The 7,380-nt window shown below is 39.4% G+C and overlaps 1 non-coding gene across 1 annotated transcript; it reads right to left on the bottom strand.

The window, feature by feature from the left end:
• Positions 1-1,776: 1,776 nt before the first annotated feature.
• LOC148555468 (small nucleolar RNA R71) lies at positions 1,777-1,880 on the bottom strand. Its single transcript, XR_015886744.1, has one exon. It is a non-coding gene; the product is annotated as a small nucleolar RNA R71 (small nucleolar RNA).
• Between the last annotated feature and the right edge of the window lie 5,500 nt (positions 1,881-7,380).

The following is a 7,380-nucleotide window of genomic DNA, read 5'->3' as shown; positions in this document are numbered from 1 at the left end:
TAGTTTTCATATCTTTGTAATTGAATTCAGAGCTATGACTCACTAAACCCCCTTTCATTGGGTTAGGGAGCTCTATTGTAATTCAATGAATCAATAATAGTTTATCTTTTTCTTCAATCTTTTCTCTTGAATTTTGTTAGAAAGCTTCTCGATCTAATTCCATTGGGTAGTTGTCTTGGGAAAGAAACTACCCATAATTGGAATCCTTCGGAACCTTGGGAAAGGAATGGAGGATTCATGCTAGAGAAGCTTTCTCACAGTGAATTGGATTGGGGTTTGGATGGATATTGTGACATGTAATCCTACCAAATTGTGGTTCATGAAACTGTGTGGTATAATCAGTGATCGAGCATCATCTCTTCTTATGAACATTTAAACCAAGGGATTGGGAATTTGTTTGTTTTTAGAGAGAATTGGTGAGCCAAGGAATTGGGATCCAATCATATAAGATTGCCAAGCAAAATTTAATGAACGCATTGGTTGAGGAAGAGACAAACATGTTTTGATTCGGAGATCTCAATATCTCCTATAACCCAATGAATTCCCCATTTCTGATTTCCACTTTCTCTTTACATTCGGCAAGTACATTCATACAATCACCCCCATTCCCTTTTAATTTCAGCAATTTAGTTTCTGCTCTTTAATTCATGCAATTTAAGATTCCGCCATTTCAATTTCTTGTCATTTACTTTTCCCGCCAATTTTACATTCCGCAATTCTCATCTAAATCTTGATTCCACTCAACTAGAACGCACTTCTAATCTGAATTGCTCATTCAACCAATCCTTGTGGGATTCGACCTCACTCTATTGTGAGTTTTTACTTGACGATAACCGGTGCACTTGCCGGAAGGAATTTTGCCGATCGTGCAATTTCCTAATTCGTAGCATAACTAGTTTATGCGCATCAAGTTTATGGCGCCGTTGCCGGGGATTGGTTTTCGATTGACAATTCTCAAATTGGAAGTTAACTAGATTGAGCAATTTTTCTTGCTTTGTTAATTCTGTTCAAGTTACTTGTTGAATTTTAATTTCTGCACTCGGTTACATGCTTTCTTTCTTTATGCCTTTAAATTCAAGCAACTAACTCACTGACTCACTAACTGTTTGAATTAATTCCTCAATTGCTCTAACCATACTCTTCCATTAACCAAGAGTATTTCACTTGTTTGTGCCTGTGCTGTGTTCTTGTATGACAGGTAGGAGAGGAGAGACATCAACTCCTCCATATACCGAACCAGAGAGGACCCTTCATAGACTGAGAAGGGAAGCAAGAGGGAAGAGAGTAGTGGGAGAAGAGGAATCTGAAGGAGAATCTGAGGACAATTTTGAGGAAGCTTTAGATCTCAACATGGATAGAGAAGTTCACAACCATGAGAGAGCTGATGGAAACAATGCCATTCCTGAGAGGAGGGTTCTTAGTTCATACATAAACCCAACCTCTGGGAATTGTGGTAGCAGCATCCAGAAATCACCCATTCAGGCCAACAATTTTGAACTGAAACCACAGCTAATATCACTTGTGGAGAATCATTGTTCATTTGGTGGAAGTGCTAATGAAGACCCAAACCAACATCTCACAAAATTCCTGAGAATTTGTGACACTGTGAAGTCCAATGGAGTCCAGGAAGATGCATATAAACTGCTTTTGTTCCCATTTTCACTTAGGGACAAGGCAGCTAAGTGGCTGGAATCATTCCCAAGGGGGAGTCTAACAACATGGGATGAGGTGGAAAGCAAGTTTCTGGCACGTTTCTACCCCCCACAAAAGGTCAATAGGCTTCGATCTGAGGTTCAGACTTTTAGACAACAAGATGGTGAGACTCTCTACGAGGCATGGGAGAGATTCAAGGACTTGACAAGGAAATGCCCACCAGACATGTTCCATGATTGGGTGCAATTGCATATTTTCTATGATGGACTCTCTTATGAATCAAGGAAGGCTGTAGACCATTCATCAGGAGGTTCATTGAACAGGAAAAAGACTGTGGAAGAGGCCATTGAAGTGATTGAAACAGTGGCTGAGAATGAGTACTACTATGCATCAGAAAGGCACAACACTAAGGGAGTCATGGAGCTGAACCATGTTGATACAATTCTAGCACAAAACAAGGTGTTTGCCAAGCAACTAGCAGAGCTTACCAGGCAATTAGAAACAAAGCAAGTGGCTGCAATACACACACAAGATCAAGAGGAAGTAAGCATTGAAGGAGGTGATTGGGAAGAGGCCAACTATGTGGGAAACCAACAGAGGCAATCATATGATCCACACTCCAACACTTACAACCCAGGATGGAAAAATCACCCAAACTTTGGGTGGGGGAACCAACAAACCCAACCACAAAACCACAAACCTTACAACTACAACCAACATAACAATTCCACATACCAAAACTCCAACCAAAGATCATACCAAGCCACACAAAACACTTACCCCCAACCATCATATCATGGCCAAAATAATCAACCTACCCAACTTAATCCGAACCAACAATTTCAAGATCAATTAAACTGGATAGAAGGAATGATGGCAACCATGAGTCAAGACATAACTGAATTGAAAAGCTTCAGGGATGATGTGAGAGCTACCTTAAGAAACCATGGTGAAAAACTCAAGAGGATGGAGTCTCAAGTAGGAGAGCTATCTCAACAGGCCGTCAAATCAACTGCAGTGTTCCCTAGTGACACAGAAAAGAATCCTAAAGGGGAACAAAAGAGAGTGAGATGGGAAGAATGCAAGGCCATTACCATATTGAAGGAAGTTTCAGAAGAAGAAGGAATCAGGCCCTCAGAGCAGGAGCCAGAAATCTTGAAGGAAGGTGTGGAAGAAGTTAAGCAGGAAAGTGGAATTGAGCAAGCCAAGGAACTGCAAAAAGGCATGATGGAAATATACCAACCAAAAGCACCATTTCCTCAGAGGTTAGGAGGAGGTGAAAAAGAGAAAACCTATTCAAGGTTTTTAGAGACATTTAACTCTCTTCATGTCAATATTCCCTTTCTTGAGATTCTCCATCAAATGCCTACACACATCAAGTATTTAAAAGAATTGTTAAGCAAGAAAAGAGTTTTGAAGGGAGGACAAACGTTAACAATGAACAAAGAATGCAGTGCTCTCATCAAGAAGGACACACTCTCTAAGAAAACGGACCCAGGAAGTTTTCATATCCCTTGCATCATAGGGGAAACAAAAATTGACAGAGGATTCTGTGATCTAGGAGCTAGCATAAATGTGATGCCTCTAACTCTTATGAAGAGGCTACAACTGAATGAGGTGAGATCCACTGATGTAATCATACAACTGGCTGACAAAACTCAGAAGCAAGCTGAAGGGGTAGTTGAAAATGTGCTGGTGAAAGTGGGGGATTATTACCTCCCCACAGACTTTGTCATTGTGGACATGGAGGAAAGCTACTTACACCCTATAATTCTGGGCAGACCATTTCTAGCCACTACTAGAGCGCTCATAGATGTAGAACAAGGAGAGCTAATTCTGAGAATACATGATGAACAGCTCATTTTCAAAGTTTTCAAACCTGCATCTGAGCCTGAACCAGAACCTGAAAAGCCTAAGGATGATGGTAGCCATCTGTGTTTGGAGGAAAGTAATCCAGCAGCTGAAACTCTAAAACAGTTCTTGGAAGGCAAACAAGAGTTGCAAGAGTTAAAGCCACAAGAATCAGTGGAAACAGATCAGAAGGATCCTCCTGAGATAAGGGTCAATGAAGAAATCCTCAAGAGAAAGGGAAGAGTGATAGGGAGATTGCCAAGAGGGTGGAGAAACAAGAAAATTCCCACTGAAGGTTTTTCTCCGGGAGATAAAGTGATATCAAGTCATTATCTGCAAATCCCACCTGACCTCAAAACCATTCCTTCCCAGCTCCCTCAAGTGTTCACAATCAGGAAAGTTCTTTCTCTGGAACATTTAGAGGTCATGAAGGAATCAAGTGGAGACGTTTGCATAGTGAGAGGAGAAGACGTCAAGCACTACAATCCACCCTAACGAGGAAGCTGACCGTCAAGCTAATGACGTTAAAGAAGCGCTTGTTGGGAGGCAACCCAACCTGAGGTAATACCCTTTTGCTGTTTCTTTTATTTGTTTCAATAAGAAGGGTGAAGTAGTTTCTGTGCATTGCAAAGAAATAAGTTTGGTGTTTCACACCAAACAATGAATTCGTAGATCAATAATTCAAAGGGGAATGTGTGACTCTAAGTTTGGTGTTCCACCATAAAGATCAACTGAACACAACAACCTTTGAATTATATGAAAGGAACAACCATTCTAAGCAGTCACAGAAATGCCTAGAACCCTTAGCAGCAACTTCATTCCAAAGAGAACTCAAGGACTCAAAGAATAGAGAAGTAAGTGGGAGTCTAAGTTTGGTGTTCGCACACCAAAACTCGGATACTTACCCACACATAGTTGAGCTAACCACTCAAGTGCTTGAGAAGCAAGCAACTTCATCACTCTTTGCAGGAAAGGAAACAAGGATCTTAAAGCATGAAGCAACAATTAGGAGAAGAAGGAGAAATCAAATTGTTTCCCGGCAACAAAGAGAAATCAAGAAATTTCACAAGGTGGTATTGTTCCTTGATAATTCTTTAAAAAGGGCAAACAAAAGCATGCTTGTTCTGGTTTAGACTGTAAATGTTGAATCTTTCTGGAATGGGAAGTTGTTAGTATATTTGTCTGTTTATTGCTTTGAATAAAGTGAATGCCTAGATGTTTGGATATAACTTCACCTTCTTAAACGAGTGCTTGCCATACTTGTTCTGTTTCCAAAAATAAAAGAAAAGTTTGAACAAAAGTAACTTGGCTAAATTAGTGACAAATCAAGTAGAATTAAGTGGTGGTATGCATGCTTGATTGTTTAGTCAGATCACTGGAATTAGAGTGTAGAATTATCATTCTTTGTGTAGAAATTGAAAACTGTCTATGGATCTTGATGAATAAATGTCTTTGGCCATGAAAAAGAAAGAAAAAGAAGAAGAAAAAGCCACTGAAAAAGGGCAACCAAAAAGCAAAAAAAAAATTGAGAAAATAAGCTAGGTACCAATGGTTTGAACTTCTGAGACAAATGCCTGTGGTGTTTATGTATTAAGGATATGCTTGGATGAATAGGTTCTGAGGAGTGTTTCAACATTTGGTAACTTGGGTTAACTAACCCGGGATTATCAACCAAAAGTCCATTATCAAGAGCAACCTAAATACAAAACATTTAGTCACACAAAGAGGTGCTGGGCACCAATGTCTCAAGAAGAAATGTGAACTAAAATGCCTAAAGTGGATATGTGTAGTGCACTGATAAGAAAAAGAAAATACCAAAGGCTTGTGCAACACATGACACTAAGCAAACAAGGAGCAAAAGAAGCTCTAAGAAAAAGAAAAGAAAAACAAAGAAGAGAAAAGTGCCAAGGACATAAGAATAACAAGAGGCCATAGCAGTGTTTGATGGATGCAATGAAAAAGTGATAATCTTACCTGATAAGAATGAAAAAGTGATGCTGCAACTTTCTTCATAAAACCCTTCTGAGGAACTTCAAATGCTTGCTAATATAGCCAATGTAATTGCTTTCTGTTTCATACTTTCTTCTTAAATAACTCAGGACTTGCTTAGGGACAAGCAAGTATTAAGTTTGGTATTGTGATGCCAAGGCATCTTAGGCTAGTTTCACTAGCATTTTTCTGTTAGTTTTAGTGGTTTTATGCATTTTCTTGAGCTTAAAGTAACCAAGAATGGTTAAAAGAATAACAAAGCAATGAACCATCCAAACAATATGATTTTGATGCAAATTCCATGAGTTTTAGTTATATTACTTGAATGCTATGAATGGAAGATTTCTCATGAAATTTTGCAAGACTTTGATGCATTTGTTTGGATGATTTCAGGGAAGAAGAGGCTAAGAAAGGAAGCAACAAAATCAATAAAGGAAGCTTGAATATCACATGTGGAGTTTAAGTTCCAGTTTAAGCCTAAACTGGAGCTTAAACGCCAGAATCATGAAGGCTAAGAAATGCTGGAATTGAAGTTTAACCTCCAGTTTAACCTTAAACTGGAGGTTAAACGCCAGAATGAAAAGTCTCACCAAAGAAGCATTCCACGTTTAACCTCCAGTTTGACCTCAAACTGGAGGTTAAACGCCAGAATGATAATGCCACTCAGGAAGGAGTTCCACGTTTAACCTCCAGTTTAACCTTAAACTGGAGGTTAAACGCCAGAATGGGAAAAGCACCAGGGAGCCATTTTCCACGTTTAAGCTCCAGTTTGACCTCAAACTGGAGCTTAAACGTGTTCGACCAAGTTTTCTCCTCCAGGGTTGCTCTCTCCATTTCCACGTTTAAGCTCCAGTTTGACCTCAAACTGGAGCTTAAACGTGTTCGACACCTCCAGGGCTACCCTTCTAAGCTTCCACGTTTAACCTCCAGTTTAACCTTAAACTGGAGGTTAAACGTGTTCGACCTCCAGGGCTGCCCTTCTTATATCCACGTTTAAGCTTCAGTTTAACCTTAAACTGAAGCTTAAACGTGTTCGACTACATGACTCTCCAGGGCTGCTTTCTTCCATTTCCACGTTTAAGCTTCAGTTTAACCTTAAACTGAAGCTTAAACGTGCTTCTACAAAAGGCCTCACTGGAAGTGCCTGGCGTTTAAGCTGCAGTTTAAGCTTAAACTGCAACTTAAACGCCACTCTTGGAAAAGATTTCTGGACCAAAAATATTGTGGTTTAAGTTAGTATTTGAGCACAAACATTAACTTAAACTTATTCTGGTATGAAACCCAATTGAATATCATGGTTTATGGGATTGGGCCTGAAGGATTGATGAGTTTGAAATCTCAATTTATTGAGTCATGTGTCATTATTTGATTATCACTAAGTTGGCTCAATGAATGTTACAGAATTTGGATCAACAGCCCCATCAAGATTATGGATCATAAACCAAAGGCAAAAGGAAAGCAGGGAGAGGCCTCAAAGCCCAAGAAACACAACAGAAGCTCAATATAGAAAGTGTATAAATAGGATGGAATTGAAGTTAGAAAGGACTTGGACCTTCACTTTTTAGCTAGTTTTCATATCTTTGTAATTGAATTCAGAGCTATGACTCACTAAACCCCCTTTCATTGGGTTAGGGAGCTCTATTGTAATTCAATGAATTAATAATAGTTTATCTTCTTCTTCAATCTTTTCTCTTGAATTTTGTTAGAAAGCTTCTCGATCTAATTCCATTGGGTAGTTGTCTTGGGAAAGAAACTACCCATAATTGGAATCCTTCGGAACCTTGGGAAAGGAATGGAGGATTCATGCTAGAGAAGCTTTCTCACAGTGAATTGGATTGGGGTTTGGATGGATATTGTGACATGTAATCCTACCAAATTGTGGTTCAT

The sequence above is a fragment of the Arachis ipaensis genome, chromosome B6 (assembly GCF_059453495.1).
Source record: "Arachis ipaensis isolate K30076 ecotype BB chromosome B6, ASM5945349v1, whole genome shotgun sequence".
In the NCBI taxonomy this organism is placed as follows: Eukaryota; Viridiplantae; Streptophyta; class Magnoliopsida; order Fabales; family Fabaceae; genus Arachis; species Arachis ipaensis.
Note: the sequence above shows the minus strand (reverse complement) of the source record. Positions and strands in the feature narration are given on the sequence as shown.